General features: G+C 37.4%; 4 pseudogenes; 2 read left to right on the forward strand and 2 right to left on the reverse strand.

Annotated features, from left to right (window-relative positions):
* Positions 1-102: 102 nt before the first annotated feature.
* Positions 103-1,723, forward strand: LOC148695633 (uncharacterized; annotated as a pseudogene).
* A 25-nt stretch (positions 1,724-1,748) lies between these two features.
* Positions 1,749-2,417, forward strand: LOC148695634 (uncharacterized; annotated as a pseudogene).
* A 3,252-nt stretch (positions 2,418-5,669) lies between these two features.
* On the reverse strand, positions 5,670-8,860 carry LOC148695635 (uncharacterized; annotated as a pseudogene).
* A 10,715-nt stretch (positions 8,861-19,575) lies between these two features.
* On the reverse strand, positions 19,576-20,514 carry LOC148695636 (uncharacterized; annotated as a pseudogene).
* Between the last annotated feature and the right edge of the window lie 4,671 nt (positions 20,515-25,185).

Raw genomic sequence — 25,185 nt, forward strand, 5'->3', positions numbered from 1 at the left:
TAAGAACATGATGAACTGGTTGAGCTTTTTCTTCATGCCCTAGGAACTTCCTTATGTTTCGATCTTTCATGTAGTGATAGAGTTTGTTTCTATTTGTTGTAGATGTCAGAGTCTGGAAGTCCTAGTGATGAGGGCTCCCCTAGCTCTAACTCTAAGTTTGAGCTTGCAATGTTGGAGTCTTCAGGGCCTTTGTTGGAGTCTTGTACCAAAGAAACAATGGATGATTTTCGCAATTGTCAAACTTTAGCCAATATTGGTTCTTCCTCCTTCATGTCAGTGGGTGAGGGGGTTGTTTTTGACGCCATACCCATATTTCGCTCTGAGTTCACAGCGGACCTTTTAGAGAAAAACTTGTTAGATAGCGAAAGACAGCTTGAAGCTCTAAGGCAGTCATGTAGTATCCCCTACAGTGTAGGAATGCGTTTGGTACATCATGAAGAATTGCCCTCTGAACCGCCCAAGGATCATGTCCTGTTCTATACTCAAATATTATTGACCTTAGGGGTAAAGTTGCCTTTGCACCCTTGGTTGCAACAGATGCTATCTTTCATTGGTTATGTGTCTGGGCAACTCAATCCTGGTTTTTGGGATACCTTGATCGGGTTTTATATTATTTGGATGGAATGTGGGTTAGGTGAGCCTTCCTTCCATCAGTGGCGTTACTGTTATAAGATATGCCCAATGAAAGCATGCCCATGATATGTCGAGTGTGCATGTCGGAGTGAGAGAGAACGTATTGTCTTTGGTAAGAAAAAGGCGTACTGCACTTAGAAAAATCATTGGTGCTTTCTTTATGATGATTGGGAGCATGTTAGGGGTGTCACGCCTGAGCGACGTGTTCTCACTCACTTCCAGACTGTAGGTTGTAATGTATCCACTGTTCGCATTGTTTGCTATTTGTTGTAGTTTCTTCTTGCATCTAACATTTTCCTTCATGCAATAACTCGAGGCAACATCAAATTGTCCGGACGGGAATTGGCTGATGTAGAGAAGGTGTTAAGGGTGCCTAAGGAGGATAGACATTTGGGCAAGCTACGACCTTTGTTTCGAAAGTACGGTTTCCAACCCCCAGTGTCGAAATGCCAGAAACGAGCAAGTAAGTTGTATCCTTCATTTCGCCCCCTCGTTCTTTTACAAAGTTGCATTCTTTACTTTGATTTTTCTTGTTCAGTGGAGAAAGTGAACAAGAAAGGGGGGGACTAGCACTAAGAAAGGGAAAACACCCATGTTAGTTCCCGTAGATGACATTTTGTTTCACAAAGGAGCTCATAAACACCGGGTGAGGCCAGCCCCTAGACCTAAGTCGCAAGAGGAGGTCCTCAAGATCACTGCCTCAAAAAGAGCTGAAGCTGAGGCTATCGAGTGTGCTGCTGCCATAGTTGCAGGGGAGGAGAGACGACTGTTGCCTCATCTTCCTACCATCGATCATATATTTCCTCCAACCATAAAGTCCACTAACCAAGAAGGTGACCCTAGCTCCAGCCGTAAGAGGAAGTATAAGGAAGAGGTTAGTAGCATCCAGTGGAAGGATTTGAAGGTTGCCACGTAGCCAAGTAGTTTTAGGTATGTCAATAATTGCTTGGCAGGACGTCGATCCACTGTTGACGAGCTTGGCGAGCCGCTAGATGAGAATGAATCAGATCGTGACCGGATGATGAGGCTATCTTCTTATGTAAGTGTTATTCTGTCATTTCTTTATTTTCTTCCCTCTTTTTCTTGGTAGTGACGATCATCTTGTTATGTAGGTCATGACTGAGTACGACAACAGATTACGAGAGGTCGAGTAATACAAGGCAAAGTTTAAAGAGAATAACCAGTTTGTGAATGATGCTAGAAAAACGAGCAAAGCTTTGGCCGAGGCCATCTGCCTCAAAGATCAACACTTTGAGAGTTTGAAGAGGCGAACTGGTGAGAACGTGAGGCTTAAGAAACAACTAGAGGGGACTGGGAAACAGTTGGAGATTACTATCCTCGAAGTTTCCAAGGTGAAAGGGGAGTTGGACAGTGCCTTGGTTGAAGTTTCTGAGCTAAAGAGGAGTGTCCCAACTGAGAGAAACGCTGCCGTGCAGGAGTTCTTAGGTTCCTAGGCCTTTCAAGATGCTTTTAAACCTCACTGCATCCGGGTGGCTAATTTTGAGAAAAGGAAATGGATGGCCATCCTTGAGCGTTACGATAATGGAAGCATTATCCAAAAGTACCGTGATAAAATGGATGAGTACCGACAAAGAGGTGAAGCCTTCGTCCTCGTAGTTAATCCTAGTAATGAGGATGACTCTGATAATGAGGCTAGTGTCGGTGAACAGTCTCAGGAGAGTGAGGATGGTTCTGGAGATACCGAGGATGGTGGCGATGACGATGCAGTTGAAACGCAGAGTGATATTGTCAGGGGTTTGGCCTCAGATGAGGATGACTTATAGTGCCCTTTTTTTCTGCATGTATTTTGAATGTACTAGTTTGTTGTTTGTGTGGCATATGCCATATACTCTGGATGTACTAGTTTATTGTTTGTTTGGCATGTGCCATGTTATAAGGCTGAGGGTTTTTTGTTTGTGTATGTTTGCAACCTTGTACTGCGCACTTTGATGTTATTTGCCAAGTATTTGTACTATCATTGAAGAATGTTTGGTTATGTTTGAATAGATCCCTTGTTTGGATATAAGTCATGTTGACATATATATAGACTTTATTTCATGTTGTAAGCATTTGTGTTGAAGCTTCAAACCTGAGCGTTTCAATAATAGGGATGTAAGAGAGTTAAGACCAAATTGCCTAAATCACCTCTTTATTGAATTGATGCCAAATGGCCTTCATTACATAGGATGCCGAATGGCCGTAGCTCAAGGCTTGTACAGTGTGGGTCTACTTGTAATAGTACTTCAAGTGATCAGCGTTCCATGGATGGCCAAGGGTTTTGCCATCGGAGCTCCTGAGCTTGTAAGAACCAGGGCGACTGATGCCAATAACTTTAAACGGTCCATCCCAATTTGGGCTAAGTGTGCCTTCACTTAGGACTCTGTCGCAGAGTAGTCTTTTCTTCAATACCCAGTCCCCCACTTTGAAAGAGCGAGTTTTGACTCTTGAGTCATAGTAGTTGGAAATGCGCTGCTTATAGGCGACATTCCTCAGGTGAGCCTGGTTTCTGTGTTTCTCGACTAGATCCAAGTTGAGGGTGAGTTGTTTGTCATTTTCACTTTGCATGTAGTTCTGGACTCGGAACGTTGCTTGCTCAAGCTCAACTGAGACAATAGTCTCTGTGCCAAAGGCAAGTGAGAATGAAGTTTCTCCTGTTGAAGTTCGATATGAAGTGCGGTATGACCAAAGAACTTAGGATGCAAATTCTAGCCAACAACCTTTAGCCTTGTCCAAGCTGGTTTTCAAAGTGCGCTTGATTATTTTGTTAATGGCCTCAATTTGTCCGTTAGACTGGGGATGGGCTGGGGAAGCAAAACATAAGTTGATGTTGAATTTAGAACAGAACATCCTGAACTTCTTGTTGTCGAACTGTCGCCCATTGTCCGTGACTATCGCATTAGGAATGCCAAATCTGCAAAGGATGTTCTTCTATACGAAGTCTTCTATTTTTGCCTCAGTAATGGTTGCCAAGGGTTCTACTTCGGCCCACTTTGTGAAGTAGTCAACTGCAACGATTGCATAGTGGACCTTGCCCTTTCCTGCAGCCATTGGGCCGATCAAATCAAGTTTTCATTGGGCGAAGGGCCAAGGGCTGATCATAAGAGTAAGAGGCTCAGGAGGGGAGTGATGAATAGTTGCATAGCGTTGACACTTATCACATGAGCGGGATATTTTGATGGCATCTTGGTGGAGTGTTGGCTAATAATATCCTTGGCCAAAAGCCTTGTGTGCTAGGGATCGAGATCCAGCATGATCTCCGCAGACTTATTCATGTATTTCTCGAATGACAATTTTCGCTTCCGCAGGTGTGAGGCACCGTAAGTATGGTAGGTTAAAACCTCGCTTGTAAAGTTGGTCATTAATGATCAGGTAGCGGGTAGACTTGTATCGAATCTGTTTAGCTTGGACTTTATCATTTGGAAGAGTGCCATGAACAAGAATTTATAAATTGGGGTGATCCAGCTATTCCCCTGTTGCAAGTTGCACACTTCTGTGACCATGGTGCTTCGTGTTGCCAACAATTCGACATGAATTTTTCCCCCAATCTTGTTTTCCATTGCTGAGGTGAGGCGAGCCAAAGCATTTGCATAACTGCTTGCTGCTCGAGGGACTTGGGTGATCTGGTAGTGGAAGTGTTTGAGCAAAAGCTACGTTTGCGCAAGATACGCTGCCATGGAGTTATCCTTAGCATCAAAGTTGTTCGTGACCTGGTTAACCACCAATTGGGAGTCACTGAAGATATTAATTTGTTTAACTCCAAGGTGTTTGGCTAAACGTAAGCCTGCTAAAAGGGCCTCATACTCGGCTTTATTGTTTGATGCCTTGAATTTGAAGCGAATAGCATACTCCATTGCCACTTTGTCGGGGGTAGTCAGGACTAGTCCTGCTCCACAACCCTGTTGGTTGGATGAGCCATCAACATATAGAGTCCATACTGGGAGTGTTGGTTCTACCTTCCGAGTTTCCAGGGGTGATGAAGCCGCTGCCTCAGGTGTAGGAGAAATATCAACAGGATAAGTGAATTCAGCAATGAAATCTGCAATTGCTTGGCCCTTTTCAGCTAGCTTTGGGTGGTAGGAGATGTCAAACTCTCCCAGTGCTATGGGCCATTTGATTATTCGTCCCGAAGTGTCAGGACGCTGAAGTATTTGTCGAATGGGGTTATTGGTAAGCACGATGATGGAGTGTGCTTGGAAGTAGGGGGCGAAGTTTCCGAGCAGACATGACTATTGCTAGAGCTAATTTCTCAATGTTGGAGTATCGTGTCTCCACATCTTGTAGAGCTTTGCTAGCGTTGTAGACAGGTCGTTCGATACTACCATCCCTACGAATAAGGACTGAACTAACTGCTGAAGCTGAGACAGATAAATAGACAATTAGGGTGTCGCCAACTTGAGGTTTGGAAAGCAGAGGGGCTTTACTCATGTACTCCTTGAGGTTCTTAAATGCTTCGGCACATTCATCGGTCCACGTAATGTACTTCTTACTTCCCTTAAGTTCTTTGAAAAAATAAGCGCATTTGTCTATGACCTTAGAGATAAACCTAGTCAAGGCTGCCACCTTGCCAGTAAGGCTCTGGATGTCTTTTAAGGTTATTGATTCTTTCATGTCCATTATTGCTTTGATCTTCTCGGGGTTAGCTTCAATGCTTCGTTGGCTAATCATGAAGCTCAAGAATTTTCCAAAGCCCACACCAAAAACGCATTTGTTGGGGTTCAACCTTATTCGATACTTCTTCAAGATGGAAGAGGTTTCAGACAAGTTGGCAATCTGTTGGTCAACATGTTTGCTCTTGATTAACATATCATCAACATAAACTTCCATGCTTTTCCCAATCTGTTCAGCGAACATTGAATTGACTAATCTTTGATAAGTCGCCCCTGCATTCTTTAGGCCGAATGGCATGACTTTATAGCAATATAGTCCTCTATCAGTGGTGAATGCCGTGTATTCTTGGTCCGAAGGGTTCATGAGGATTTGATTGTACCTTGAGTAAGCATCCATGAAGCTCAAGAGTTCACACCCTGCTGTAGAGTCTACAAGTCTATCAATGAGAGGAAGGGGAAGCTATCCTTCGAGCATTCTTTGTTTAAGTCAGTGTAGTCGACACACATTCTCCACAAGATCTTTTGAAGCAAGAGACTTTCCTTGGTCGGATTTTTCTTAACAAGGACCACATTTGCTATCCACGTTGGATAATTGACTTCACGGATAAAGCCTATGCTTTTGAGTTTTTCAACTTCTGCCTTCATTGCTTCATATCGTTCAGTATCATAATATCTTCGCTTCTGTCTCACCGGCTTGGTCTTGGGATCAATGCTCAAGTGATGACAGATGATATCGGGAGAGATGCCTGGCATGGCCTCGTATGACCAGGCGAAGACTTTAGTGTTCTCTTGCAAAAAAAAAATCAATGCCAACCGAATGGGTGGTGACAAAGTGGTGCCAATCTTCACTATGCGATTTGGATAATCTTTTGAGATAAAGACATTCTCCAACTCTTCAGCAGGTTGTGCTTGCTGGGTGAAAGAGTCATCTCGAGGATCGTCGAGTTGATTGTTACCACCGTGAATATTCAAGTTGGCTTTGTTCGAGCTGGTCTTGATAACTTGGTCATGTATAGAAAGTGTTTCTTTAGGAACATGCAAGTGTTGTTGCTTGACTGAAGTGTTGTAACATAACAGTGCACTAAGTTGATCTCCTCTGATGTAACCATTGCCATAGGGGGTTGGAAATTTCATCAACAACATATGTGTGGATACCATGGCCTTGAGATCATTAATGTCTGTGCGCCCAAAGATGACATTGTATGTCGTTAGGCAGTCAACCACCAAGAAGTTAGTGGTGATGGTGGCTGTGTACGGGCCTGTACCGATGGTGAAAGGTAAATGTACGCTCCCTAAAGGTTGCACGACATCACCAGAGAAGCTTATCAGAGGAGAAATCGAGTGATCGAGCAAGTGTTCAGCTACATTAAGTGTCTTGGAAGCTTCAGCAAACATGATATTGATCAACGCCCCTGTGTTTACCAGGATTCGTCATACATCAAAGTTGGCTATGTGAGCCTCCACAATCAGTGGGTCGTTGTGAGGATAGATGATACCTCTTTCTTCCTCAGGGTAGAAACATATTGGATCCTAGTTAGGCTTTTGATACTTGCCTACCCTGATGTCTTCCACCACTTAGTGGCTAGGCTTCAACGTTCGTTCATTGTTTTTCATGGCCCTGTTGGAAGATTCAGATATGGGTGTGCCACCACTTATGGAATATATCACATTCACTTGGTGTTGGTTGCGGTTATCCCTTGAAGGGTGAAGAAGGAAATGGTCAATTTTTCCTTCACGTGCCAAAGCTTCAATATGATCATGGAAGGTGATACATTTCTCGCCGTCATGGCCATTATACTCGTGGTAACCACAAAACATGTATGTGTTCTTCGTGGACTTGAAATCTGGCTCCCTCGGCCTTAGCTTTGGTATCAAGTGAGCTATACTAGGGTAAATGGTTGTGCATGTGGCGTTCAAAGGTGTGTATGTCTCATACCTCGGGGTAGGACCATTCTTGACACGTGTTTGGACCACTGCATTGACTGCTTGGGGGCGGGTATTATCGTGGTGATACCTTTGGTTATCGCGATAGTGCCCCTTACTCTTTTTATTAAAATGAGATTGGTGAGGATGGAAGTCTTTCTTCTTGCCCTGAGAATGATACGCCTGTTGACTTGGCAAGGTATTAGGTAGGGCAAGGGGAAGCATCGTTACTGTTTGGAAGATTGAGGTCTTCTCATTCAGTTGGATTTGGCTTCCACTCCCCATTTGCTGATAAGGGATGGCTGTAAGGAGTTTCCCTTGATATGTCATTGCCTCGACGGAGGTATGGTTATAAGCCTGTGCCAATACCTCAAATTAAGTCTTCCAAGTGTTAGCATTGATCATGTACTTGAAGAAACAGTCACGTAGGCCTGCCGTGAAGGCTTTAAAGGCAGTCTTGTCATCTGCCTCAGCGCAGCGAGAATACTCATGGTTGAAGCGGCTGGCATACTTTCGTAGTGACTCATCCGGCTTCTGGCGAATAGTGTACAAGTCATCTGCGGAATGCAAACGATCTGTCTAGAAGATGTGTTGAGAGACAAATAGTTTCCTCAGTTCCTCAAATGAGTCTACTGTCTCAGGTGGAAGACGGCAATACCAATTCAGAGCTCCGCCAAAGAGGATAGAAGGGAAGAGAAGACATCGTTCTTCGTCAGTGTGCATCCGGTATGCCATGGTGGACTCAAAGAGGTTAAGGTGTTCAATTGGGTCCTCCCTTCCAATATAGAGTTGTAAGCCAAGCTTCTGCTTTGTCTTTGCTTGGAGGGAGGTGTCGAGGATCCTCCTTGTAAGAGGGTCAGGCCTAGGTTGGTTCCAGTCAGGTATTTCGGCCTGACGTTCGGCCTTCAACTTGTTTACTTCCTCAAGGAGTTGTAGGACAAGGGGGTCCTGAGTGGAGTCAGGTACTGCTGGATTCTTCTTCCGTAAGTCTCCATCTCCTCTTGGAAATAGGAAAGCTTGTCAAGGGCATGGGATTTTTCTTTGGACTCACCGTACTGACTTCCAGGGTGAGCCTGTCGAAACGCCCCCGAGTCCCCCGTACCTTCATATTCCTCTAGGACATGTCGCTCATTCCCTAGATTGGCAATTGGCTTGGGGCATGGAAGAGGACCAAACCTTTCAGAAACCCTTGGATCATTGACCTTCGAGCTTATGTGGATGGGGTTCTCTCGACGTTTCCTCAGGAAGTCTCGACAGTCGCGATAAACGGGTTTTGATCCTTCTACTCCTTTTGCAAGAAGGTGTCTTCCTTTACTTCTCCTGCTTCGGGTCGAAGCAGCTGGGTCAAGAGAGGTCTCATGTTGATCAACACCTTGATGAGTAACTCGCTCCCCATTAGGGATATCCATGTTGAAGGCAGGTGATTCCCCGTGTTGGGGGGCACCTAGGTGGTGGTTAACTTCCCCGGGGGCGATGAGTTCGTGTGTTTGAGTATGCCTAGCTTCATGGAGCATTCCGAAGAGCTTCTCATACTGCTCCTGGATGATCTCATTCTTTATCGCTATCTTGTTGTTCTGAGCCTCTAGCTCATCGACTTTAGCCTGAAGAGCAAACCTCTTTCGTTCCTTCTTTCGTTACTTTGCACTAAGTGCGAGGGGGGTGTCACTCTGCGTGTTGTGGCTCCCTTCACTCCCCATGTTGGAGAGGGGTGCCTGGTCGAAAGAAAGTGTGCGAATGGTGGAAATCAGCTTGACAAAGCTGGAGAGAGTAGGAATAAGTGCGACTCCCACAGACGACGCCAAATGTTGATGCACAAAATCGGCGAGGGCTTTGGTACAACAGAAAGTGTGAAGTTTATGACCTTCGCTAGGTTGCTCTGGTCATCAGTGTGGATAAGTATGTAAATGAATAGAGACAGGGAAGCAAATAACACAAGATGTACGTGGTTCACCCAGATTGGCTACGTCCACTAAGCCTGGCAATTTCTGACACGACCCGATAACCCGACACGACACGACACGAAATTAACAGGTGTTTGGGTCGACACGATAACGAATCGAGTCGTTATCGGGTAACCCGATAAGCACCTGTTAAGATAACAGGTTGATTCGGGTATATACGTGGGTAACACGATACACAATAAGCAGAATATTATTTTTATAATTTTATAACCCTAAAAAAATACTGTAATAATTATATACATTAATTTTACAATTTTATACCCCTAAAAATTATAATATATATATATATATTAAATTAACTATAAAGTTTATAATAATTATAATAATTATATATACTATAATAATTATACCCCCAAAATATTAACTATCTATAATAATTATATATATATATATATTAAATTTTATAAAAACTATAATAATTATTAATTAATATGCATGATGCATTGCATGATTTGCATCCATTGATGTGATTTCTTTCCATTCAATTTCTTGCCATTGCCGCCCTTTTTGAAAAAACAATGGAGGGAAAATGAAAATGTTAAGAAAAGTTGAAAATGAAACAAAAAAGTGAGGGAATTAGGGAAAGATGTTGGAGGGAAAAGTGAAAATGATAAAAAAAAGTTGAAAAGGAAACAAAAAAGAGAGGGAAAAATGAAAATTAATAGAAGTGGTGAGAAATTTTTTTTTTTTTTTTTTTTTTAAGTTATTAACTTTTTATCACACACATGGCATATCTCACTATTTTTATAATGACACACGTGATGTACTATTCCGTGTACCAGTCAATTATAATTTATACGTACAAAATAAATAGATTTAAATCTACTTAATAAATATATATATACACACACACACACACGGAACTTGATTGATGGCATACGAATTCTCCAAAACTAATTTCAACGATCCCAACCATCAAACTTGTTTGTATATGCTTTGAGATCATATCAACAAAAAATCGTAAAAAATAAATATTCAGAGATCAAGTAACGGGACAAAGCTTTTCGACGGTTATAAACGAAAAATCACGACTTAACGGTTATTTTAACTTCGATTTTGATGATTTTTTTTATAGCTACACTCCTTGACCCTATATAAATACAATGAATGAATTCGATCTTCAATTTAAAATATTTACACAAGTGGATACCACAAAATCTTATGTTATACTTGATGAAAGTATAAATAAACTCTAAGAAGTGTTAGTTAATCTATTGTTTTTATGGGATACAAATTCTCTTAAACTAATTTCAACGATCCAAACTGTCAAACTTGTTTGTATATGCTTTGAGATCACATCAGCAAAAAATCACAAAAAACAAACATTCAGAGATCAAGTAACAAGACAAAGTTTTTCAACGGTTATAAACGAAAAATCACGATTTAATGGTTATTTTAACTCCGATTTTGATGATTTTTTACAACTACACTCCTTAACCCTATATGAATATAATGAATGAATTAGATCTTCAATTTAAAATATTTACACAAGTGTATACCACAAAATCTTATGTTATACTTAATGAGAATATAAATAAACTCTTAAGTGTTAGTCAATCTATCATTTTGATGGGACACGAATTCTCCAAAAATAATTTCAACGATCCCAACTATCAAACCTGTTTGTATATGCTTGGAGATCACATCAGCAAAAAATCACAAAAAAAAAACATCAAGTAACGGGACAAAGCTTTTCAACGGTTATAAACGAAAAATCACGATTTAACGGTTATTTTAACGCCGATTTTGATGATTTTTTACAGCTACACTCCTTGACCCTATATGAATACAATGAATGAATTCGATCTTCAATTTAAAATATTTACACAAGTGGATACCACAAAATCTTATGTTATACTTAATGAAAGTATAAATAAACTCTAAGTGTTAGTCAATCTATCGTTTTGATGGGATACGAATTCTCCAAAACTAATTTCAACGATCCAAACCGTCAAAATTATTTGTATATACTTGGAGATCACATCAGCAAAAAATCACAAAAAAAAAAATTCAGAGATCAAGTAACGGGACAAAGCTTTTCAACGGTTATAAACGAAAAATCAAGATTTAACGGTTATTTTAACTCCGATTTTGATGATTTTTTACAGCTACACTCCTTGACCCTGTATGAATACAATAAATGAATTCGATCTTCAATTTAAAATATTTACACAAGTGGATACCACAAAATCTTATGTTATACTTAATGAAAGTATAAATAAACTCTAAGTGTTAGTCAATCTATCGTTTTAATGGGATACGAATTCTCCAAAACTAATTTCAACGATCCAAACCATCAAAATTGTTTGTATATGCTTGGAGATCACATTAGCAAAAAATCACAAAAACAAAACATTCAGAGATCAAGTAACGGGACAAAGCTTTTCGACGGTTATAAACGAAAAATCAAGATTTAACGATTATTTTAACTCCGATTTTGATGAATTTTTACAACTACACTCCTTGACCCTCTATGAATACAATGAATGAATTCGATCTTCAATTTAAAATATTTACACAAGTGGATACCACAAAATCTTATGTTATACTTAATGAAAGTATAAATAAACTCTAAGTGTTAGTCAATTTATCGTTTTGATGGGATACAAATTCTCCAAAACTAATTTCAATGATCCAAACCGTCAAACTTGTTTGTATATGCTTGGAGATCACATCAGCAAAAAATCACAAAAAACAAACATTCAGAGATCAAGTAACAGGACAAAGCTTTTCAACGGTTATAAATGAAAAATCAAGATTTAACGGTTATTTTAACTCCGATTTTGATGATTTTTTACAGCTACACTCCTTGACCCTCTATGAATACAATAAATGAATTCGATCTTCAATTTAAAATATTTACACAAGTGGATACCACAAAATCTTATGTTATACTTAATGAAAGTATAAATAAACTCTAAGTGTTAGTCAATCTATCGTTTTAATGGGATAGGAATTCTCCAAAATTAATTTCAACGATCCAAACCATCAAAATTGTTTGTATATGCTTGGAGATCACATTAGCAAAAAATCACAAAAAAAAAAACATTCAGAGATCAAGTAACGGGACAAAGCTTTTCAACGGTTATAAACGAAAAATCAAGATTTAACGGTTATTTTAACTCCGATTTTGATGATTTTTTACAGCTACACTCCTTGACCCTCTATGAATACAATAAATGAATTCGATCTTCAATTTAAAATATTTACACAAGTGGATACCACAAAATCTTATGTTATACTTAATGAAAGTATAAATAAACTCTAAGTGTTAGTCAATCTATCATTTTAATGGGATACGAATTCTCCAAAACTAATTTCAACGATCCAAACCATCAAAATTGTTTGTATATGCTTGGAGATCACATTAGCAAAAAATCACAAAAAAAAAAATTCAGAGATCAAGTAACGGGACAAAGCTTTTCGACGGTTATAAACGAAAAATCAAGATTTAACGATTATTTTAACTCCGATTTTGATGAATTTTTACAGCTACACTCCTTGACCCTCTATGAATACAATGAATGAATTCGATCTTCAATTTAAAATATTTACACAAGTGGATACCACAAAATCTTATGTTATACTTAATGAAAGTATAAATAAACTCTAAGTGTTAGTCAATTTATCGTTTTGATGGGATACAAATTCTCCAAAACTAATTTCAATGATCCAAACCGTCAAACTTGTTTGTATATGCTTGGAGATCACATCAGCAAAAAATCACAAAAAACAAACATTCAGAGATCAAGTAACGGGACAAAGCTTTTCGACAGTTATAAACGAAAAATCAAGATTTAACGGTTATTTTAACTCTGATTTTGATGAATTTTTACAGCTACACTCCTTGACCCTATATGAATACAAAGAATGAATTTGATCTTCAATTTAAAATATTTACACTAGTGGATGTGGATATCACAAAATCTTATGTTATAATTTATATACTTAATAAAAGTATGAATCAACTATAATATTAATAATTATATACATTAATTTAACAATTTTATATCCCTAATAAGTAAAAATTATAATAATTATATAATATAATTATATATATTAAATTAAATTTAAAAATTGGTGACCATTGGATCGGCTGAAATTAAATCTCAGCCGTCCATTTCATAATTATATACATATATATATATTTATTAAATTTAAAAAATTGATAACCATTGGATCGGCTGAGATTTAATCTCAGCCGTCCATTGTGTAGGCTATTACTCTTCTCTTCTCTCTCATTAACTCAGCTCAAAATTCAAATCACTCTGTGTCTGTCTCTCTCTCTCGAATCCTCGATCGACTTCATCTTCGACTTCGAGACCTCACGCCGTCACAGGGACGCGGCGCCTCACGGGCCCTCTCACCTCACCTCAGTCTCAGATCAATGACCTCACTCTCCTCGTCGTCCTCGAGTCTCGACCTCACCCAGGTCCCAGACTGTCACCCTTCTCACTCAGTCACTCAGTCAGTTTCCTCACTCCTCACCGGTTCACCCACTCTGTCACCCTCCTCACTCCTCAGTCTGCCCTCCTCATCACTACACAAGGTAAGAAATTCCTGCAATAAACTCAAGGGTTTCTGAATTAGGGCTTGTCGAATTAGGAATTTCTTAAATTAGGGTTTCTAAATTGGGGCTTTTGGAATTAGGAATTTCTGAAATTCAAGTTTCTGAATTAGGGATTTTGAATAGGGACTCTGAATTAGGGCTTTTGGAATTCGAAATTTCTGAAATTCATGTTTCTGAATTAGGGATTATGAATAGGGACTCTGAATTAGGGCTTTTGGAATTCGAAATTTCTGAAATTCATGTTTCTGAATTAGGGATTTTGAAATTCATGTTTCTGAATTAGAGATTTTGAATAGGGATTTTGAAATACAAGAGAGATGACACACGGCCTCACGCACATCTGCTATGAAAAATTATGTTAGAGTTAAAATAGATAATTAAAAATACCCATATTCTCTTAGTCATAGTGGAATGTGGTTACATCTGAGACATTTCCAAAGAACATGGTTTTCCTCAAAGGTTCACACATGTATTCAAATTTTCAAACAGTTGTCAAAACCATTTACCTAATCCTCATTTTCTAACCCTAAAAAATCTTTTTGACTTTTCTTGTTTGACAAGAATTCAAGAAAATGGAGCTAATTTCATTATATTAATCAAAAGAGGAGGGGTTAGATTCTTCCCCCGTTCCACACAATGTGAAACCGAAAAAGAAAAATACTCTACTAGGTTTGCCAAAAAGAGAACAAAAATAAAATAATATTCCATTAAAAAAAAATCAAGTTAACTATTACACATGTGTGGTGCTTTGCTGTATAAAACCCCAAACCCTAATTTCCTTTTTACCTAACATTCCCCTCGTTCTCTTCTCCCTTGTAACGTATGCTAGAAGACCTTGCCTATCCTCGGTGCATAGTTCTAGCCTCATACTCACACCCTGTAATACGATAAAACCCAATTCAACAATTACAATTTGCAACATCATGAACAATAACAAAATGAAATGATATACAATTTGATTGCAGGACTTACCCTTTTCGGAGTGGGAAATGAGGGAAGTGCTTACATACATTGCATGCATGTTTCAACAGCCCTAGCTGAAATATAATATTATTCCGAAAGTCACCACTTGCATTGCCAATCATGATGATAATTGACAAAGCATCTTCTCTTGCCATCGTGGTTTATATTATAGGGCCTACTAATTTAGTATTCTAGAATTTACCCTTGTAAGTAGTCTTGTGAAGAGTGAGAGTATTCTAGAATTTATCTCTAGAAGTAAGAGAGTGTCATAGCTTCTAAAGTATGTCCTTGATAGCTGTGGTGTTGCAATATTTTGTGAGTTAATACAACTAATTTGTTTACTTGTTTTGTCTCTCCAACACTTGTATTAGAGTTGTGTACTCTAGTTTTTCCTCAACAGTCATTGCAATAAGATACCGATATCTACCTTTACATTAATCTACCCTTTCTTAAATGCTTTGATATCACGGGCATGTCAACTTAGTAGAATTCCATTAAAACTCATCCAGTTAGGAGACTGCGACAGGTGTGGGTATGCAAACCTGCTTTCAATAGTTACTTTGAGTTCTACATCCTGTAAACTTTGGAGACGGCTAATGCATTGCAGAAAACAGAAGCACAATTCAAGTACAAAAGAAAAGCAAAGCACCTCGTGCTTTAAAACCACTAGCTTAAAACAATCTTACAGATGCAATCCTCAATAGAATCTTCTTTTAATGGAGGTATTGAAGTTCTGAATCATCAAGTTGATATCCAATCAATAGTAGTTGTCCATCGCGAGGGCCATTAAACATCTACAAACACGTACAAGAAAATATTTTAATAGTTTTGTGCAATACTCCTAAAATCGTTTAATCATTTCCATGACAACACGGGAGGTTAGAAACTACTGAATATTCTAGATTAAACTTGAGTCTCAACCATGAACAACTCGTCTAATATCTTTTAAATATAACTACACAAATAAGATTCGGTTATCAAGATTACAATCGAGTAAAACACAAAACATCAATCCATGTAAGTTTGAACCATACTAACCTGAAGAACTTCCATTGGCTGCAGACATGGTTGTTTATGATTAACCTGAGTGCGTAGCAGCTCTTCTTCTCTCTGTCAGGATGCTTATTGCTCAAACTAAGAATAGGGCTTAGTACTAAAAGAGCGTAACCCTGTAAGAGGAGAAGCCACTGTATATATACAAATACATATACTCCTCATCATAGCATAAGGACTCCCTATTAGAATCCTTATAGAAAACAACTTATGTCTTCTAACATATATCAGTTTAATGCCATAACTATATCCTTTACCAATAAGAATTAGCATACATCTTCTCATAAGGCTTTCTTATTTGAATTGGTCTTAAAAAGCCAAAGTCTGAAACACCCAATCTCATGTTCATACTCTTACATTCTCCCACTTGAGAGTGAGATCAATTTTAGACATGGACTTACCAATTTATAAGAAGTGATCACAACACCTTGCTCAAGAATTTACTATCATGACCAACGTCCCATTACATTTCAAAATACAGAAACCAAGAATCTCAGACTACAACCAAAATGCAGTATTGATTCAAGGCTCACATATATCCAATCTGCAAATATGACTCATGACTTAAGCTGATATAAATAGTCAAGATTATGCTCCCACTTTTCAAAAGATCATAACACATATTAATCTTCAATGAAAAGCAACAATATTAATGACTAAATAAAATTCATTAACTATAAACTTTAAAACGGACAAACTATTTTCCAAAGTATTAAATAAATCTAACTCCTAACTTAGTCTATCATCAAAACGACAATACTTCAAAACCAAAGCATTAAGTCTCGAGACAAAGACATTTATTAAAAAACACAAAATCAAACTAGCAAACTAGCTATGCACAAATAAATTAACCTCAGCTTGTAAGAACTGCACTCATTGTTCCAAATCACATTTAACTATAATCCCAAGCTCTTGAAACACACTTGATTTCTCCCACTGATGAAAACCCACTAGCACTCCCATCCAAGAAAGATGTTTTTTAAATTCTCCAATAGGCAGTGCCTTAGTCAAAGGATCAACAAGCAGCATAGCAGTGTTTACGTGTTGCACTTCAATCACTCATTTCTTTACCTGTTCTCTAACTTTAAGAAATTTCACATCCATCAACCTTGAAGCTGAAGTGCGCCTATTATTCTTGGCAAAGAATACAGCAAAGTTGTTGTCACAAAACATCTTTACAGGCTTCTTAATCGAATTCACAATATTCAAGTCTGTCAAAAAATTCTTTAACCAAGTTGCCTATTTCATGCCTTTAAAACAAGCTACAAATTCAGCCTCCATAGTGGATGTAGCAATCATAGTTTGTTTTTCACTTTTCCATGAAATTATCCCTCCATTGAGCATGAAGTTATAACCTCCTGTTAACTTTTTGTCATCCACATCTCCAACCAAATCCGAGTCAGTGTATCCCATAAGTTCCAAAGAATTACTCCTACCACATACTAACATATAACTTTTGGTTCTCCGCAAGTATCGTAGGACTTTCTTAGCTACCACCCTGTGTGCTTCACATGGATTTGCTTGAAACCTGCCTAGCATGCCTACAATAAAGGCAATCTTTGGTCTTGTACATATAGTTGCATACATGAGGCTTCCAACCAATGAAGCATAAGGTTTAGACTGCATTTTCTTCATTTCCAAATTAGTTTTTGGACATTGATCTCTTGAGAACTTATCTCCTTTTTAACTGGAACTTGACCATTGTTGCAGCTTTCCATATGAAACCTCACTAATACCCTACCAATATAAACTTTTTGAGATAAACCAAGGAGCATCTTCTGTCTATCTCGAACAATCTCTATTCCTAATACATAATGTGCTTCACCGACGTCTTTCATCTCAAAATTATCACTTTAAATTCTTTTAGTACTCTAGAGCAATTGTAGACATGAACTAGCAAGAAGAATATCAACAACATAAAATACTAGGAAGATGAATTTGGACCTGGAGAACTTCATATATATGCAATCATCCAATTTATTCTCTACAAAACCTTGTGAGGAGACAATTTGATCAAATTTCAAATACCATTGCCTTGATGCATGTTTCAAGCCATATAGTGATTTATTGAGCTTGCATACCATATTTTCTTTCCCCCTTTTAACAAAACCAGTGGGTTGCTTCATATAGATATCCTCTTGTAGGTCTCCATTAAGAAAAATTGTCTTTACATCCATTTGATGTAACTCTATATCAAAATAGGCAGCTAAAGAGATGACAACTCACATGGAATCTTTAGAGGAAATTGGAGAGAAAGTATCATTGTAATCGATTCCCTCTCTTTGAGTGAACCCTTTAGCAACCAAACTTGCTTTAAATCTCTCAATTCTACCATTATCATCCCTTTTTGTTTTATACACCCACTTGCAACCTATTGGCCTAATTTCAAAATTTGATTCCACCAATGTACAAACTTGATTCTTGAACATTGAATCTAACTCATCCTTCATAGCATTGTGCCATAAAACTGATTGAGGACTTTCAATCGCCTGAGTGTATGTAAAAAGGTCATCAATGTCGCCTATATCAAACTCACTTTCTTGTACACAGTCACTGACTGCAGTAGATTTTCAAGCTCTTATAGATGTTCTTGGTTCAATTGGAGGTGGAACATTAACTGGTATTTGTGGTTCTGAAAAGGCAATTGATGTTGTAGGTTGTGTTAATTAGTCAACCTCTATAATGTTATCAATATGAGCTCCTAATTCTTCACTTAAATCTTCAATTGCAGGGGACAATTGTTGAGGAAATAATGGAACTGAGTGTAATTCATTGTTACAGGGTTTTCACGAATCTGATGCATCTCTTCAAACACAAAATGTTCCCTTGACAAATCTGAAACATCTTGATCTTCTAGAAAGGCTGCATTATGTGTTTCCTGGATTCGAGTATGGTTTGAGGAATATAGAACCTGAAACCCTTTGACTTCTCAAAGTAGCCAACAAAGTAACATGATTGTGTTCTGGGATCTAACTCGGTTTAATATATAATTTGCTGTTTTCACAGCATCTCCCTATAAGAAACCTGGTAATCTAGATCTTGTCATCATACTCCTAACCATGCCAATGAGAGTCCTATTTCTTCTTTCTCACACACCATTTTATTGAGGTGTTCCAAGTGTGGGGTATTGTGCCACAATGCCATTCTTCTCAAGATAAAGAGCAAATGGACCCTTTTGCTGCCCAAATTCAATGTACCTACCAAAGTATTCTCATTCCTTAACTGATCTAACAATTTTAATAACCTTCCCTATCTATTTTTCAACTGCAATTCTATAAATAATAAAACAATTAAGTGCATCTGACTTCTCACCAATGAGAAAAGTATATTCAAGCCTAGAAAAGTCATCAATGAATTTGACAAAATACTTATTCCCACAAATTGTTTTAACTGGAAAGGGTCCACAAATATTAGTATGTGTGATTTCTAATAACCCTTGACTTCTCTTAGTATCCATTTTTCTAAAATTAGTCATTTTGCCCTTTAAACAATCAACACACTCATTTGCAGTAATGAAATCTAATATTGGAATTAATTCAGCCCTTGAAAGTTTAATTACTCTTTCTTTAGAGATATGCCATAGCCTTTTGTGCTAGAGAATGTAAGAAGTGTCATTTTCTAACATCCTTTTGGAACCAACGTTCAGTACTAGGTGATTATTTGCCTCCACTAAACATTCTAGACTCCACAAGTTAAAGTTTCTTCTCATCTTTGACACATAGAGCACATCCTTTAATTGTAAAACAAAACCAGAAGTTAATCTTAAGTTCACAACCCCTATTGAATGTACTGCAACTTTAGTCCCTTGCCCCACATAGACATTTTCCAATTTCCCTTTGTTTTTTAAAACCTTTTAAAGAGTTGGTTATATGCACTGAGCATCCAGTATCAAACACCAAGAATCAACAGGTACCTCACACAAATTTGACTCAACACAAACACGTACATGTTCCTTTTCTTTGCTTTTTATCCAATCCTTAAAGATTTCACAATTTACTTTTAAATGGCCCTTAGTTTTGCACCAAAAACATTTAAGTTTAGACACATCTTTTGGTTTTTTTAACTTCGTAGAGTTTCTAGGGGAGTCATTTACTTTAGTAGGTATATTGAATCTATTAGAATTCTTACCAGAACTTGAAGAGCCTCCACTGTTGAATTGCTTCTTCTCCTTTCTAGTTTGCATGAAATTGACATCCTCAATTTCCTTGCCTTTCTCCTGCTTTTGACGAGTTTCTTCTTGTACACATTGTGCAATCAACTCATCAATGTCCCAATTTTTGTCTTGAGTGTTGTAGGAAACCTTTAACTGACTATACTTGCTGGGAAGTGCTTGAAGAGTTATGAATACCAACTGCTTTTCACCAATGTTTACATCCATTCAATTGATTTTTTTCGTGGCATCGATCATCTTCATAATGTGGTCCCTTATAGAACCAGTACCCTCAATCTTGTATGCAGTCAAGAGAGACACGTATTGACTCACTTCAGCTTTCTCGGATTCTTTAAATTTCTTTTCAATTGCATTCAAGTAATCAACAGCCAAATCATGCTTCTTGATTCCTCCTTGGACTGTATCAGTCATACCACTTTCCAGGATAGAAAGTGCCACTTTATTGGCTCTTGTCCTTCTCTCAAAATCTACTCTTTCAGCTCTGGTGCTTTGATCAGTGATGGCAGGTTTGGAATTGTCAATTACTATATCAAACTCATTGAGAGTTAATAGCAAACTGATGTCCCTTCTCCACTTCTTGTAATTACTCCCACCAGTGAGGATTGGAATGTTAGCCAAATTTAGGATCTTCATTGATATTGCATGAATTCACAATATGAACTTTTAGGCTCCTGACCTTAACAACAAAAGCTGATAAGTATATATAGAATAAGGTATTTCTTTGGAATACTTGGAACTGAAAATTATGTAGCCTTGGACAATCATTCGATTCAATAAAAAGGAATTTGTCGTATTCAAAATAAACTCAGTTCATTAGTTTTAATCTGCATTAAATCAAGAATTTCTGAAGAAGATTCGAGCCCTGAATAGCTTTCCTCCACAGATGATTAGATAGTAAACGCAAAAACACGATTTCAAATCATAACGAGAACACTATCAGTCTATGTTATTCAAATCATGCTATGAAAATAATTTATGCAATACAAGCAGAATCTTAAAAACTGGATTTTCAATTTTTTAATTTGAGTTTCAAAAGACATTCCCTGAAGCATGAGCATCAACATCCAGCAGCAAGCATTTATCACAGATATTATAAAACTAAAGTACAGGTTTGAACAATCATGAAGCACCCAGATTATCAAAATCGAAATCCAAAAAGGGAAAAGGAAGAACGAAGAATTATAATCCCAATCCTAGAAAACCCCAAATTAGATAGGTTTCGAGTTCTAACGGTTCAAAAAATTATATTTTTATTAAAACGCACCGTTTTAGTAGAAACCCAGTTTCTCTTTTTCAGTTCAGAACCGGTTTTGAAACCTTAGTGCAATTTTTTTTTTTTTATTTGGATTCTTTTGATTTTAGTCAATTGAATTCAAGAACATAAACCTATGGCTCTGATACCACATGTTAAATATAACTACACAAATAAGATTCAGTTATCAAGATTACAATCGAGTAAAACACAAAACATCAATCCATATAAGTTTGAACCATACTAACCTGAAGAACTTCCATTGGCTGCAGACATGGTTGTTTACGATTAACCAGATTGCGCGGCAGCTCTTCTTCTCTTCTCTGTCAGGATGCTTATTGCTCAAACTAATAATGGGCTTAGTACTAAAAAAGCGTAACCCTGCGAGAGGAGAGGCCACTGTATATATACAAATACATATAATCCTTCTCATTATAGCATAAAGACTCCCTATTAGAATCCTTATAGAAAACAACTTATGTCTTCTAACCAATGTTTCTAGCCTTAGGGTGCGCCTAGGTGCCCTATGAGGCCGGGCTTGAGGGTTGCCGTCTTTATTTTGAGGGAGTGGGCGGAAGGCGTCGCGGGAGCCGCCTAGGCGCACCTCAAGGGATTTTTTTTTTTTATTATTATTATTTTTTAACTCCCAAACCCAAATTTTGGGTAGGGTTTTAACTGTCTCATACCTCTTCCTTGCACTATCAACTCTTTGCCTTTTTTTTTTTTTTTTTTTTATGATCTTTATTTTTTTATATAATGGATGTGTGTGTTGTCTGCGTGCATTGTTATATGTGTGCTCATTGTGTTTTTCATCCTCTATTATATATATATATATATTTATATATATATATATATATATATTTATATATATATATATTATATATATAATATAATACATGTATATACATGTGTATGTGCTTAGGGTGATTATTGATTAATAATCTTTTTTTTAATGTAATATATGGGTACGCTTAGTGTATATATTAAAAAATTTAGGTCCCATGAGGCTTCGCCTCACGCTTAGGCTGGGCTATCCCTCCGACGCCTCGCCCACATCTCACGCTTTTAATACATTACTTCTAACATATATCAGTTTAATGCCATAACTATATCGTTTACCAATAAGAATTAGCATACATCTTTTAATAAGGCTTTCTTATTCGTATTGGTCTTAAACAGCCAAAGTCTTAAACACCCAATTGTTGGAATTTATGGTTAGCCACATGCATAGATTACAACATTTATACAGGAGACGAAAGAGCACACAAATTTGATGAAGCCATTACTGAATGATCGAGGAAGAGTTCTACTCAATGGGGACCTTATGTTCTCACTAGAATAGGGCTAGTTACTAAAAGAACGTGTTCCTCTTGAGCAGGGACTAAACCATTTTATAGACATATAACCACAACCGTTTCCACCTATCATAGAAACTGCTTGGCAAAACTGCACGCCCATTTACCCTCCAACGTGGGATATCCACTCACCAACATGTTTAACCTTATTGTCCTACTTTAAAGGAAAGAAGACTTATTCAAACATTAACTCTAACTGATTCCAGTTTCAACTAAACTCAAAACCCTAATGAGATAAGTTTAGAGTCCAATAGAGTTCCAACATTCCTCCACTCTTGGACCTAAACCGATCATCCTTGTTTCGAGCCATGTTTCCACCAAAACCAATTCCTTAGTGATCACGTGAGTTAATAAACGAATAACAAATTCCTCACACATCCACCATGAGTGATTCGAGACATAGAACTTTAGAAAAGACATGCACTATCATAGCACAGCCACTATGAAATCACCATATCACAAAACCATTCACGTATGATGCATAAACATGTTGGCCAGAAGGGAGTTTTACTTTATACTCCCACTGGATAAACCATTACCTTATCGTTGCTTAGTTTTAACAAAGCATCTTCAGCTATGTTTCACACTGAAATAGTTAAAACCACCTGAAGTTTCAAATAAGCAAACAATGCTACAAGGGATAGTAAAATGTATAGAAACCCCAACAGCCAAACATTTGCTTATTACTAACAATTCATGTCAAAACCAACACATAGAACTAAATCAGCAAGTTTTCTCGCACTTATTTGCAGAAATAGCTATAAAGTAAACAAAATCAAATTATAAGTTTACTGTCACATAGCTGCTGAATCGAATAATTCCAGCATTCCCATCCTTGCAACATGCTCTTTAAACACAGAGACTTTGGTCATTTATCAAACTCCAACGAGTTTGCCGAAATACTTCCAATGAAGCATCAATATTGCCATATGCAACTATGAATTTAATTGAAAGTCTTAAACAGAGACAACATAGTGCGAACAACGCTCCCACTAATTCAGTATATCAACAATGTAATGTCTAAAAGACTTTCTCATAGCAGTAGAATTAGATAATTATTCTAACTGGTTAGCCACAAGGATTCTTTATTGCACGCATCCTTTAAACAAGCCAAAAGAAATCCTTACGACATAAGCGCACATTATAAGTTAATATGCAAGATATAAGGCTAAACAATATAGAATTATCTCCCCACTAATCTACAACATCATAACTTGATTGTAGAACAAAAGCATATTATCATAAAATTTCCTTTTCCTTTTAACTTTTAACTTTCCTTAACCATGTATGATTGAAACACAAAATCATACCGAAAGTAATCAAACAGTAAGAGCTAATGAAACCAGTAGAGATATAGGTATTAATTTTAGGTCTTACTAATATCATACTCATTATAAAAGATCAACATGCAACCATCCAAGGTAACCATATGCAAGAGACGAAAGATTGACAATGTACACATAGATCATATGCGTTTAACATATAAATTAAAATATAAAAAAATAAAGCCATTTGATAATCATTAGATGAGTTATTCATCAAACTTTATTCAAGACATGCAATCTGCCCGGAAACTCTGTGCATCTGCCAAGAATATATATTCATAACAAATTCAATTTCATATCAATTTAATTTGGTGCCCATAGGAAAAAACCAGAAAGTGTAAGCGCTTACTTTATGGGTGTTAGGAGCTTTTGGTGGCATTCAATCAACATAAACATACTTATGTTGAATGTGTGTGAAGTTTTTAGTTAATACTTCCTATTTAGTTTGGGCAAATGTGTATTGATGAAGTTATCAGAAGCTTGTCTTTACCAAAAACTTCTCCCTTCTAAAAAAAGTACACGACAACTAAATTTCAAGAAAAGTAAAGGAAAACAAACAAATTTAGTCCCTATTAGAACCATTTAACATATCACAAAAAATGTTCACTTCCTGGCACCATCTGCATAAATTGTAGCTACTGAATTTGTCATGGCGCTAGTAATCCCAATGGGATCGTAGTGTGAGAGGACCTGTGCACTTCAACAGTCGCTGCATGCTTTCATGGCAGCATTGTCATCGTGAAGTTTTATTATTTTACCGCTAACTTCCCTGTCCATCCAAATTGACAAAAAAGACCGTCAAACTCTTTCTATACACTCTATTACGGTCACTAATTTATGATGGTTGAGAGAATGCAGAAGCTTGAAGCCTTTCTCTTTTTCACCCCTCCCCCCCGGTGGCATACCAAGATCATACCATAAATGTACATTGATGCTTGACGACCAATGGAGATCGCCGTCTTCAAAGACTCAATTCCGAGTTAGTAATTCTTGTATCCAAAGTAGCATCATATCCCTTGGTTGTACAGGGCCTCGGAATTGTTGCACTCCCTGCACCGTTCTAGGAACTTGGACACTTCTTCATCTCTGCTCCATGAAGTCAGCGAGTTGACCATTTTTTCCATTCCTAGATTTCACTGTTATAATATACATATTTGTATTATTAAGATTTTATATTATTTTTTAGGAATTTAATTTAGATTTTAATTAAACTACGAAGTTTGAAGTTTGGAAATTAATTATTTAAAATTTTTAGAACTTTCGAGGTCACAATTTATATTTTCGAATAGAGCTCGATCTTACGAACGCGTAGGCGAAAACCATTCGTGAAACGAAGCTATAACAAAGGAGTTATTAATGCTTAAATTTAAGG

This window comes from Pyrus communis, chromosome 7, assembly GCF_041283825.1.
Source record: "Pyrus communis isolate YQ-2024b chromosome 7, ASM4128382v1, whole genome shotgun sequence".
Taxonomy (NCBI): domain Eukaryota; kingdom Viridiplantae; phylum Streptophyta; class Magnoliopsida; order Rosales; family Rosaceae; genus Pyrus; species Pyrus communis.